Raw genomic sequence first — 14,100 nt, forward strand, 5'->3', positions numbered from 1 at the left:
TCTCTCACACCCTAAGCGAGATTCATACTCCTAGACCAACGAGCCACAAAAGTTTGAATATTTCACAAGACATCAGAGACAACAGATGGTCAGAAATCCTTATCTAACAAACCTTGAAGCAGGGCTTTTGCTTCATTTGGACCCGGGACTTCTGCAATGGTTCGTCCAGGATTTGAAAACGGGAGCTCTCGCACCTTATGCGAGAATTATGCCCGTACTGGAACTGGAATTCTTCGAAAGACATTTTAATGAAAGACATAGTGCCCTGTAAAACACTTAACACCTGTAAGGGCTCACCCGGGATTTGAACCCGGGACCTGTCACACCCGAAGCGAGAATCATAACCCTAGACCAACGAGCCACTAAGTTGAATTCATTTCACATGATGTCAGAAGCATCAGATAGTCATACCCCTAGACCAACGAGCCACTGCAAAACAGTAACTTTATATGGCAACACTATCAGCTGACGAACTGGCATTCTCAGAAAAAAGGCCTCTGTGTAAGCCACAACGCCCTTACAAAACGTTACAAAAACGTTTTTTATGAAAGCCATAATGCCCTGTAAAACAAAAGAATAACTGCAAGGGCTCGTCCAGGATTTGAACCCGGGACCTCTCGCACCCTAAGCGAGAATTATACCCCTAGACCAACGAGCCACAAAAGCTTGAATATTTTACAAGACATCAGAAGGAACAGATGGTCAGAAATCCTTATCTAACAAACATTGAAGCAGGGCTTTTGCTTCATTTGGACCCGGGACTTCTGCAATGGTTCGTCCAGGATTTGAAAACGAGACCTCTCGCATCTTAAGCGAGAATCATGCCTGTAGACCAACGAGCAACTGCAAAACAGCCACTTTACATGGCAACACTATCTGCTGACAAACCGGCATTCTCAGAAAAAAGGCCTCTGTGTAAGCCACAACGCCCTTACAAAACAAAAGACAACTGTAAGGGTTCAACTGAAATTTGAACCTAGGATTTCTCATGGCATGAACGAGAATCAAACTCCTAGAACAGCAAGCCACTATGCAAGAAATATTTTATGTGGCGACACTATCTGCTGACAAATTGGAAATCTTTGAAAGACGTTTTTCCGAAAGACATAATGCCCTGTAAAACACAGTACACCTGCAAGGGCTAATCCAGGAACTGAACCCGGGTCCTCTCGCAACCGAAGCGAGAATCATACCCCTAGGCCAATGAGCCACTAAATTGAGAGAATTTCACAAGACGTCAGATGGTCAGAAATCTTTCTCTAACGAATCAAGGGCACCCTAAGTGAGAATCATACCCCTAGACCACCGAGCCACTGCAAAACAGCAACTTTATATGGCAACACTATCTGCTGACAAACTGGCATTCTCAGAAAAAAGGCCTCTGTGAAAGCCACAACAACCTTACAAAACAGCAGACAAGTGTAAGGGCTCAACCGAAATCTGAATCTGGGATTTCTCATTGCATGAACGAAAATCATACGCCTAGACCAGCAAGCCACTATGCAAAGGAATGTTTTATGTGGCGACACTATCTGCTGACAAACAGGAATTCTTCGAAAGACATTTTAATGAAAGTCATAGTGCCCTGTAAAACACATGATACCTGCAAGGGCTCGTCCGGAATATGAACCCGGGACCTCTCTCAACCAAAGCGAGAATCATACCCCTAGGCCAACGAGCCACTACATTGATAAAACTTCACATGGCGTCAGAACCATCAGATAGTCAGAAAACTTTCTCTAACGAATCAATGGCACCCTAAGCGAGAATCATACCCCTAAACCAACTAGCTACTGTAACAGCCACTTAACATGGCAAAACTATCTGCTGATGAACTGGCATTCTCAGAAAAAAGGCGTCTGTGTAAGCCCGTAGACCTTACAAAACAGCAGACAAATGTAAGGGCTCAACCGAAATTTGAATCTGGGATTTCTCATTGCATGAACGCAAATCATACTCCTAGACCAGCAAGCCACTATGCAAAGGAATGTTTTATGTGGCGACACTATCTGCTGACAAACTGGAATTCTTCGAAAGACATTTTAATGAAAGTCATAGTGCCCTGTAAAACTCATGACACCTGCAAGGGCTCATCCGGGATTTGAACCCGCGACCTCTCACACCCAAAGCGAGAATCATACCCCTAGACCAACAAGCCACTACTGAGATAAAATTTCACATGGCGTCAGAAGCATCAGATAGTCAGAAAAATTTCTCTGACGAATCAAGGGCACCCTAAGCCAGAATCATACCCCTAGACCAACGAGCCACTGCAAAACAGTAACTTTACATGGCACGCTATCTGCTGACAAACCGGCATTCTCAGAAAAAGGCCTCTGTGTAAGCCACAACGCCCTTACAAAACAAAAGACAACTGTAAGGGTTCAACTGAAATTTGAACCTAGGATTTCTCATGGCATGAACGAGAATCATACTCCTAGACCAGCAAGCCACTATGCAAGAAATATTTTATGTGGCGACACTATCTGCTGACAAATTGGAATTCTTTGAAAGACGTTTTTACGAAAGATATAATGCCCTGTAAAACACAGTACACCTGCAAGGGCTCATCCGAGAATTGAACCCAGGTCCTCTCGCAATCGAAGCGAGAATCATACAGATAGACCAATGAACCACTAAATTGAGAGAATTTCACAAGGCGTCAGATAGTCAGAAATCTTTCCCTAACGAATCAAGGGCACCCTAAGTGAGAATCATACCCCTAGACCACAGAGCCACCGAGCCACTGCAAAACAGCAACTTCATATGGCAACACTTAAAATGAACTGGGTCCAAATGAACAGTTGCTTCATTTGGACCCAGGACTTCTGCAATGGTTCGTCCAGGATTTGAAAACGGGACCTCTCGCACCTTATGCGAGAATCAAGCCCGTAGACCAACGAGCAACTGCAAAACAGCCACTTTACATGGCAACACTATCTGCTGACAAACCGGCATTCTCAGAAAAAAGGCCTCTGTGTAAGCCACAACGCCCTTACAAAACAAAAGACAACTGTAAGGGTTCAACTGAAATTTGAACCTAGGATTTCTCATGGCATGAACGAGAATCAAACTCCTAGAACAGCAAGCCACTATGCAAGAAATATTTTATGTGGCGACACTATCTGCTGACAAACTGGAATTCTTCGAAAAACGTTTTTTATGAAAGCCATAATGCCCTGTAAAACAACAGAATAACTGCAAGAACTCGTCTGGGATTTAAACCCAGGACCTCTCACACCCTAAGCGAGATTCATACCCCTAGACCAGCGAGCCACAAAAGTTTTAATATTTCACAAGACATCAGAAGCAACAGATGGTCAGAAATCCTTATCTAACAAACATTGAAGCAGGGCTTTTGCTTCATTTGGACCCGGGACTTCTGCAATGGTTCGTCCAGGATTTAAAAACGGGAGCTCTCGCACCTTATGCGAGAATTATGCCCGTAGACCAACGAGCAACTGCAAAACAGCCACTTTACATGGCAACACTATCTGCTGACAAACCGGCATTCTCAGAAAAAAGGCCTCTGTGTAAGCCACAACGCCCTTACAAAACAAAAGACAACTGTAAGGGTTCAACTGAAATTTGAACCTGGGATTTCTCATGGCATGAACGAGAATCAAACTCCTAGACCAGCAAGCCACTATGCAAAGGAATGTTTTATGTGGCGACACTATCTGCTGACAAACTGGAATTCTTCGAAAGACATTTTAATGAAAGTCATAGTGCCCTGTAAAACACATGATACCTGCAAGGGCTCGTCCGGGATATGAACCCGGGACCTCTCTCAACAAAAGCGAGAATCATACCCCTAGGCCAACGAGCCACTACATTGATAAAACTTCACATGGCGTCAGAACCATCAGATAGTCAGAAAACTTTCTCTAACGAATCAATGGCACCCTAAGCGAGAATCATACCCCTAAACCAACTAGCTACTGTAACAGCCACTTTACATGGCAAAACTATCTGCTGATGAATTGGCATTCTCAGAAAAAAGGCCTCTGTGTAAGCCCGTAGACCTTACAAAACAGCAGACAAATGTAAGGGCTCAACCGAAATTTGAATCTGGGATTTCTCATTGCATGAACGAAAATCATACTCCTAGACCAGCAAGCCACTATGCAAAGGAATGTTTTATGTGGCGACACTATCTGCTCACAAACTGGAATTCTTCGAAAGGCATTTTAATGAAAGTCATAGTGCCCTGTAAAACACATGACACCTGCAAGGGCTCGTCCGGGATTTGAACCCAGGACCTCTCACACCCAAAGCGAGAATCATACCCCTAACCAACGAGCCACTACTGTGATAAAATTTCACATGGCGTCAGAAGCATCAGATAGTCAGAAAACTTTCTCTGACGAATCAAGGGCACCCTAAGCCAGAATCATACCCCTAGACCAGTGGTTCTCAAACTTTTTTCACCAAGTACCACCTTAGAAAAAAATCGTCTCTCCAAGTACCACCTTACGACGCAATTTTTTAACCAGTATTAAAAAATAGCGTCATAGGCCTAGTTAAGCAGCTACAGGTGTGCACAGTTTAAAACGATGCAGATTACTTCCTATTATTAAGAAATTATTAAGAATATGTATTAATGTCAGTCACTTTAAACATTTTAAATAGTCTGAACATTAACTGTGCTTGCAGATAAAAGAAAAGTTTTAGTTAAAACGTGCTTTTAAAAGTTTGTTAAAAAATGGCGCTGTTCTTAAAAAGTAAAAAGAAAACTGCTGTACTTAAATCTTAAGTATTCATAGTAGCCTATTCATCAAAAGCTGGAAATGCTGCTTGGACCTTATGAATATAGGCTATATGTCATATTCATACACTTTCAGACAAATCTTGAAATAAATGTTAAATGTACATATGACAGGGTTCATACAGGCACAGCCTAATGAAAATTAATTCCAGCACCTATTTTTTTTTCAAGACTGACATGCTATGTATTGAAGACCTGAAATGTATTCTCAGCAACCCATAAAACATTGCATAGGAATAGATACAAATAAAAACCATTAATAATAATATTTATTAATCATATATTAATAATATAATAAACCTGCACTAAATGCTTGTGAAATCTTTTTGTACTCAAGTAAAAATACTATTACACTGCTAAAATAACACAAATTTTAGTAAATAATGCTAATATTAGGTAAAAGTACAAAGTACTCTTTTAAAAAGTACTAGTTGGTTACTTTTGAAAAAAAAAAATCAGATTTTCATTATGAAATCATTTTTTTAAGTGTAAACCTGATTTAATGGTTTGATTGCTTAAATCCCAAAGCTACATGTATAGGAATTTGCACTAAAATAGGAAGTATGGCCGATTTTTTCTTTCATGACAATTAATCTTTTTCAATAGAACTGGTAAAACTACCAAATAAACTTTAAGGCCATAGAGACACTTTTTGCCCATTTTTAAAAAAAGATATTTTTAAACTTTGAAAGGTTAAATTAAAATATATGGTAAAAAGATTTTTATTTAGCCTTTTATTTACATATTTTACACTTTTTTTCTTTACAATATGGCAAATTTGTTTCTTAAATAGCTGTCCATCACATGTAGATTTTATTTTACACTTGATCTTAATCTAAAATAGAAACTTAAAAAAATACAAGTACACTGTCAGTAAAAAATAAAACAAAAGACTTTATTTTACTTGAGCTATTTGAAATATGACAACACTACACTTATCAAAGCAGTGCTTTAAGAGCCTTATTGTAAATGTTGATAAATAAACAATAAGTAACAATGGATTGCTTTGACCTGTAATGCTTTAAGACAGATCAGAATACAGCTAAATGTATAAATCACACAAATACCTCACCCAGAAACATTTCCAGCATAATTATTTTGTCGTAAAGAAATAAAAAAAGATCCACCTTTGCTAAAAGTAAGTTTCACTTGACAACACAGCCAAATAAGAAGACCATTAGCATTGTCATCGATTATGCATCAATCTATTTTTAAATATTTGATAACTTTGAATTCTTTTGACTAAATTTAGTCAAGGAGCAAAGATAAATAATGTCTACTTTAATAGTGGAAAGATCGCGATTGTATTCTATCTGAGCACACAGGCGATCCTGAGAGGACTTGCAGTTCATTTGAAAAAAGCATATTTAAGAGCTCACATATCTGTTTTAGCGATATGCGTACACGAATGCGCTCTCGTGTTAAAATAAAGCACTCGCCGCATTTCCAGAAATGAGTAATTGCGCAATACCTTCATTCCCGCGCCGCCATTCAGAATGTATTTAGAGGAGTGACAGGTCAGAGGCGAGTCGACTGGCTGTCGGAGAGCGAAACGTGTTTGTAGATCATCAAAAAGGCAGGAAATATGTCCGCGGTTTAATTTCTCAGCTAGACATCTCTATAGTGAAAACATCCGAGAAGCATTATTCCAACAAAACTTTTGTTTTTAAGTTGTTTTTTCTGTCTCTGCAACACAGAAAGCCTTTGTCCCACCCTTACATTTCACGCAACTAGACAAGGTCGACTGTGATTGGCTACTTTTCATGTCAGTCAAATCACGCTCCAGAATCCATTCTTAAACTTCGGAAACTGATTTTCAGCAGCTTATGACAAAATGCACTAAAATAAACACTCTAAGCACAGCGTTGTGGTCGTACGCTTCACAAAAAAAGCCAATGCTGATCACATCGATGTTATATTACACATTAAAGGATTAAAAGTGTTAATATTTCTTTCATTATACAGCGATTCCTCCGCGTACCACTAGGAGGAAGCCCGCGTACCACTAGTGGTACGCGTACCACAGTTTGAGAACCACTGCCCTAGACCAACGAGCCACTGCAAAACAGTAACTTTACATGGCAACACTATCTGCTGACAAACCCCCATTCTCAGAAAAAGGCTTCTGTGTAAGCCACATCGCCCTTACAAAACAAAAGACAACTGTAAGGGTTCAACTGAAATTTGAACCTAGGATTTCTCATGGCATGAACGAGAATCAAACTCCTAGACCAGCAAGCCACTATGCAAGAAATATTTTATGTGGCGACACTATCTGCTGACAAAGTGGAATTCTTTGAAAGACGTTTTTACGAAAGATATAATGCCCTGTAAAACACAGTACACCTGCAAGGGCTCATCCGAGAATTGAACCCGGGTCCTCTCGCAATCGAAGCGAGAATCATACAGATAGACCAATGAACCACTAAATTGTCAGAATTTCACAAGGCGTCAGATAGTCAGAAATCTTTCCCTAACGAATCAAGGGCACCCTAAGTGAGAATCATACCCCTAGACCACCGAGCCACTGCAAAACAGCAACTTTATATGGCAACACTTAAAATGAACTGGGTCCAAATGAACAGTTGCTTCATTTGGACCCAGGACTTCTGCAATGGTTCGTCCAGGATTTGAAAACGGGACCTCTCACACCTTATGCGAGAATCATGCCCGTAGACCAACGAGCAACTGCAAAACAGCCACTTTACATGGCAACACTATCTGCTGACAAACCGGCATTCTCAGAAAAAAGGCCTCTGTGTAAGCCACAACGCCCTTACAAAACAAAAGACAACTGTAAGGGTTCAACTGAAATTTGAACCTAGGATTTCTCATGGCATGAACGAGAATCAAACTCCTAGAACAGCAAGCCACTATGCAAGAAATATTTTATGTGGCGACACTATCTGCTGACAAACTGGAATTCTTCGAAAAACGTTTTTTATGAAAGCCATAATGCCCTGTAAAACAACAGAATAACTGCAAGAACTCGTCTGGGATTTAAACCCGGGACCTCTCACACCCTAAGCGAGATTCATACCCCTAGACCAACGAGCCACAAAAGTTTGAATATTTCACAAGACATCAGAAGCAACAGATGGTCAGAAATCCTTATCTAACAAACATTGAAGCAGGGTTTTTGCTTCATTTGGACCCGGGACTTCTGCAATGGTTCGTCCAGGATTTGAAAACGGGAGCTCTCGCACCTTATGCGAGAATTATGCCCGTAGACCAACGAGCAACTGCAAAACAGCCACTTTACATGGCAACACTATCTGCTGACAAACCGGCATTCTCAGAAAAAAGGCCTCTGTGTAAGCCACAACGCCCTTACAAAACAAAAGACAACTGTAAGGGTTCAACTGAAATTTGAACCTAGGATTTCTCATGGCATGAACGAAAATCAAACTGCTAGACCAGCAAGCCACTATGCAAAGGAATGTTTTATGTGGCGACACTATCTGCTGACAAACTGGAATTCTTCGAAAGACATTTTAATGAAAGACATAGTGCCCTGTAAAACACATAACACCTGTAAGGGCTCGTCCGGGATTTGAACCCGGGACCTCTCACACCCGAAGCGAGAATCATACCCCTAGACCAACGAGCCACTGCAAAACAGTAACTTTATATGGCAACACTATCAGCTGACGAACTGGCATTCTCAGAAAAAAGGCCTCTGTGTAAGCCACAACGCCCTTACAAAACAGCGGACAACTGTAAGGGCTCAACCGAAATTTGAATCTGGGATTTCTCACGGCATGAACGAGAATCATAGTCCTAGACAACCAAACCACTATGCAAAGGAATGCTTTATGTGCCGACACTATCTGCTGACAAACTGGAATTCTTCGAAAAACGTTTTTTATGAAAGCCATCATGCCCTGTAAAACAAAAGAATAACTGCAAGGGCTCGTCCGGGATTTGAACCCGGGACCTCTCGCACCCTAAGCGAGAATCATACCCCTAGACCAACGAGCCACAAAAGCTTGAATATTTTACAAGACATCATAAGGAACAGATGGTCAGAAATCCTTATCTAACAAACATTGAAGCACGGCTTTTGCTTCATTTGGACCCGGGACTTCTGCAATGGTTCTTCCAGGATTTGAAAACGAGACCTCTCGCATCTTAAGCGAGAATCATGCCCGTAGACCAACGAGCAACTGCAAAACAGCCACTTTACATGGCAACACTATCTGCTGACAAACCGGCATTCTCAGAAAAAAGGCCTCTGTGTAAGCCACAACGCCCTTACAAAACAAAAGACAACTGTAAGGGTTCAACTGAAATTTGAACCTAGGATTTCTCATGGCATGAACGAGAATCAAACTCCTAGAACAGCAAGCCACTATGCAAGAAATATTTTATGTGGCGACACTATCTGCTGACAAATTGGAAATCTTTGAAAGACGTTTTTCCGAAAGACATAATGCCCTGTAAAACACAGTACACCTGCAAGGGCTAATCCAGGAACTGAACCCGGGTCCTCTCGCAACCCAAGCGAGAATCATACCCATAGACCAATGAGCCACTAAATTGAGAGAATTTCACAAGGCGTCAGATGGTCAGAAATCTTTCTCTAACGAATCAAGGGCACCCTAAGTGAGAATCATACCCCTAGACCACCGAGCCACTGCAAAACAGCAACTTTATATGGCAACACTATCTGCTGACAAACTGGCATTCTCAGAAAAAAGGCCTCTGTGTAAGCCACAACAACCTTACAAAACAGCAGACAAGTTTAAGGGCTCAACCGAAATCTGAATCTGGGATTTCTCATTGCATGAACGAAAATCATACGCCTAGACCAGCAAGCCACTATGCAAAGGAATGTTTTATGTGGCGACACTATCTGCTGACAAACTGGAATTCTTCGAAAGACATTTTAATGAAAGTCATAGTGCCCTGTAAAACACATAATACCTGCAAGGGCTCGTCCGGGATATGAACCCGGGACCTCTCTCAACCAAAGCGAGAATCATACCCCTGGGCCAACGAGCCACTACATTGATAAAACTTCACATGGCGTCAGAACCATCAGATAGTCAGAAAACTTTCTCTAACGAATCAATGGCACCCTAAGCGAGAATCATACCCCTAAACCAACTAGCTACTGTAACAGCCACTTTACATGGCAAAACTATCTGCTGATGAACTGGCATTCTCAGAAAAAAGGCCTCTGTGTAAGCCCGTAGACCTTACAAAACAGCAGACAAATGTAAAGGCTCAACCGAAATTTGAATCTGGGATTTCTCATTGCATGAACGAAAATCATACTCCTAGACCAGCAAGCCACTATGCAAAGGAATGTTTTATGTGGCGACACTATCTGCTGACAAACTGGAATTCTTCGAAAAATGTTTTTTATGAAAGCCATAATGCCCAGTAAAACAACAAAATAACTGCAAGGACTCGTCCGGGATTTGAACCCGGGACCTCTCACACCCAAAGCGAGAATCATACCCCTAGACCAACGAACCACTACTGTGATAAAATTTCACATGGCGTCAGAAGCATCAGATAGTCAGAAAACTTTCTCTGACGAATCAAGGGCACCCTAAGCCAGAATCATACCCCTAGACCAACGAGCCACTGCAAAACAGTAACTTTACATGGCAACACTATCTGCTGACAAACCGGCATTCTCAGAAAAAGGCCTCTGTGTAAGCCACAACGCCCTTACAAAACAAAAGACAACTGTAAGGGTTCAACTGAAATTTGAACCTAGGATTTCTCATGGCATGAACGAGAATCATACTCCTAGACTAGCAAGCCACTATGCAAGAAATATTTTATGTGGCGACACTATCTGCTGACAAATTGGAATTCTTTGAAAGACGTTTTTACGAAAGATATAATGCCCTGTAAAACGCAGTACACCTGCAAGGGCTCATCCGAGAATTGACCCCGGGTCCTCTCGCAATCGAAGCGAGAATCATACAGATAGACCAATGAACCACTAAATTGAGAGAATTTCACAAGGCGTCAGATAGTCAGAAATCTTTCCCTAACGAATCAAGGGCACCCTAAGTGAGAATCATACCCCTAGACCACCGAGCCACTGCAAAACAGCAAATTTAAATGGCAACACTATCAGCTGACGAACTGGCATTCTCAGAAAAAAGGCCTCTGTGTAAGCCACAACGCCCTTACAAAACAGCGGACAACTGTAAGGGCTCAACCGAAATTTGAATCTGGGATTTCTCACGGCATGAACGAGAATCATTGTCCTAGACAACCAAACCACTATGCAAAGGAATGCTTTATGTGGCGACACTATCTGCTGACAAACTGGAATTCTTCGAAAGACATTTTAATGAAAGTCATAGTGCCCTGTAAAACACATGATACCTGCAAGGGCTCGTCCGGGATATGAACCCGGGACCTCTCTCAACCAAAGCGAGAATCATACCCCTAGGCCAACGAGCCACTACATTGATAAAACTTCACATGGCGTCAGAACCATCAGATAGTCAGAAAACTTTCTCTAACGAATCAATGGCCCCCTAAGCGAGAATCATACCCCTAAACCAACTAGCTACTGTAACAGCCACTTTACATGGCAAAACTATCTGCTGATGAACTGGCATTCTCAGAAAAAAGGCCTCTGTGTAAGCCCGTAGATCTTACAAAACAGCAGACAAATGTAAGGGCTCAACCGAAATTTGAATCTGGGATTTCTCATTGCATGAACGAAAATCATACTCCTAGACCAGCAAGCCACTATCCAAAGGAATGTTTTATGTGGCGACACTATCTGCTGACAAACTGGAATTCTTCGAAAGACATTTTAATGAAAGTCGTAGTGCCCTGTAAAACACATGACACCTGCAAGGGCTCGTCCGTGATTTGAACCCGGGACCTCTCACACCCAAAGCGAGAATCATACCCCTAGACCAGGGGTCGGCAACCCGCAGCTCTAGAGCCGCATGCGGCTCTTTAGCGCTGCCCTAGTGGCTCCCTGGAACTTTTTAAAAAAATGTTTGAAAATGGAAAACGATGAGGGAGGTAAATATATTTTTTGTTTTAATATGGTTTCTATAGGAGGACAAACAATCTTAACGTTTTCCAATGCTGTAAAAGTGTGTAGAATATTTAATTTCAACATTTCTGTCAACGAAGATTTGCGTCAAAGCCTGCGACACACGTTTCTATCAGCAGGGCGGGATGCCAGGCAGGTAGCTGTTGTAAACAAACCGGCGGCTGTGTGATGCGCCATGGAGCGCAAGCTGTCTTTGCCAAAGATGTACAGCGGGGCATGCTTTCTCATTTTCCCTCACTGAGAGAATTCAAAGAAGCCCATCCCGATCACTCACTCAACGGTGATTATTTACAAGGTGCGATCGTTAATATGCAAACTGCATTTGGGAGCAGATTTTGTGAGTTGCGAAAGGAAAAAACGAGACTGTCTTTCCTTGACACACATCCTTGGAGATTGACCCTTCCTTGTTGAGCACATTCCCAGGAATGACTCGAGCTGATCTTGAAATGGAAATGGCAGGCTGCGTTTTATTGCACTGTTTGTTGGCCAGATAAGGGGCACGTTGTGCACGTTCATTTTGATGTTGTTTTTTTGAATCCTCAAAATAAAATAAAAAAAACATTAAAAAATCTGATTTCTTTATTGCATTTCTTTAATTTCATCAAAGCAAAACATAATGCAATAATATTGTAATGAAGTTAAACTTGATCATTAAACATAATTCATTAATATTGTAATGAAGTTAAACTTGATAATTAAACATAATGCAGTAATATTGTAATGAAGTTAAACTTGGTCATTAAACATATTTCATTAATATTTTAATGAAGTTAAACTTGATAATTAAACATAATGCATTAATATTGTAATGAAGTTAAACTTGATCATTAAACAATTCATTAATATTGTAATGAAGTTAAACTTGATAATTAAACATAATGCATTAATATTGTAATGAAGTTAAACTTGATCATTAAACAATTCATTAATATTGTAATGAAGTTAAACTTGAACATTAAACATAATTCATTAATATACTGTAATTAAGTTAAACTTGAGACGGCATCGTACAACAGAGTAGTCACGTGGTGCGTCATTCTCTACAGGATGCACTGCAGGGAAATGAACATTTAATCATGAAGGCTCAGTATGTATTTGTAGCCAACGAAGTCATTTTTTTAGTAGGCTAATATAGCTAATATAAATACATATAGCATGTGTTGCCATCATTATAAGGCTTATATAAAGCTTTTAATTTTTTGCGGCTCCAGACATATTTGTTTTTGGGTTTTTTTGTCCAATATGGCTCTTTCAACATTTTGGGTTGCCGACCCCTGCCCTAGACCAACGAGCCACTACTATGCGAGAAGGGTTCAACTGAAATTTGAACCTAGGATTTCTCATGGCATGAACGAGAATCAAACTCCTAGACCAGCAAGCCACTATGCAAAGGAATGTTTTATGTGGCGACACTATCTGCTGACAAACTGGAATTCTTCGAAAGACATTTTAATGAAAGACATAGTGCCCTGTAAAACACATAACACCTGTAAGGGCTCGTCCGGGATTTGAACCCGGGACCTCTCACACCCGAAGCGAGAATCATACCCCTAGACCAACGAGCCACTAAGTTGATATCATTTCACATGATGTCAGAAGCATCAGATAGTCAGAAAACTTTCTCTAACGAATCAAGGGCACCCTAAGCGAGAATCATACCCCTAGACCAACAAGCCACTGCCAAACAGTAACTTTATATGGCAACACTATCTGCTGACAAACTGGCATTCTCAGAAAAAAGGCCTCTGTGTAAGCCACAACAACCTTACAAAACAGCAGACAAGTGTAAGGGCTCAACCAAAATCTGAATCTGGGATTTCTCATTGCATGAACGAAAATCATACGCCTAGACCAGCAAGCCACTATGCAAAGGAATGTTTTATGTGGCGACACTATCTGCTGACAAACTGGAATTCTTCGAAAGACATTTTAATGAAAGTCATAGTGCCCTGTAAAACACATGATACCTGCAAGGGCTTGTCCGGGATATGAACCCGGGACCTCTCTCAACCAAAGAGAGAATCATACCCCTAGGCCAACGAGCCACTACATTGATAAAACTTCACATGGCGTCAGAACCATCAGATAGTCAGAAAACTTTCTCTAACGAATCAATGGCACCCTAAGCGAGAATCATACCCCTAAACCAACTAGCTACTGTAACAGCCACTTTACATGGCAAAACTATCTGCTGATGAACTGGCATTCTCAGAAAAAAGGCCTCTGTGTAAGCCCGTAGACCTTACAAAACAGCAGACAAATGTAAGGGCTCAACCGAAATTTGAAT

At 41.0% G+C, this 14,100-nt stretch overlaps 1 protein-coding gene, 1 long non-coding RNA gene and 4 other non-coding genes across 6 annotated transcripts in view; 1 reads left to right on the forward strand and 5 right to left on the reverse strand.

Annotated features, from left to right (window-relative positions):
* Nucleotides 1–14,100, forward strand: part of LOC148682349 (uncharacterized) — a 771,506-nt gene that overhangs the window by 447,448 nt on the left and 309,958 nt on the right. The window lies entirely within an intron of this gene.
* The window catches only part of LOC137490983 (uncharacterized), a 471,679-nt gene that overhangs the window by 325,900 nt on the left and 131,679 nt on the right, over nucleotides 1–14,100 (reverse strand). The window lies entirely within an intron of this gene.
* trnap-cgg (transfer RNA proline (anticodon CGG)) lies at nucleotides 8,307–8,378 on the reverse strand. The gene has a single exon. It is a non-coding gene; the product is annotated as a tRNA-Pro (tRNA).
* trnap-agg (transfer RNA proline (anticodon AGG)) lies at nucleotides 8,678–8,749 on the reverse strand. Its single transcript has one exon. It is a non-coding gene; the product is annotated as a tRNA-Pro (tRNA).
* Nucleotides 10,180–10,251, reverse strand: trnap-ugg (transfer RNA proline (anticodon UGG)). Its single transcript has one exon. It is a non-coding gene; the product is annotated as a tRNA-Pro (tRNA).
* On the reverse strand, nucleotides 13,307–13,378 carry trnap-cgg (transfer RNA proline (anticodon CGG)). The gene has a single exon. It is a non-coding gene; the product is annotated as a tRNA-Pro (tRNA).

Source organism: Danio rerio, chromosome 4 (genome assembly GCF_052040795.2).
Source record: "Danio rerio strain M-AB ecotype USA chromosome 4, GRCz13ab, whole genome shotgun sequence".
In the NCBI taxonomy this organism is placed as follows: Eukaryota; Metazoa; Chordata; class Actinopteri; order Cypriniformes; family Danionidae; genus Danio; species Danio rerio.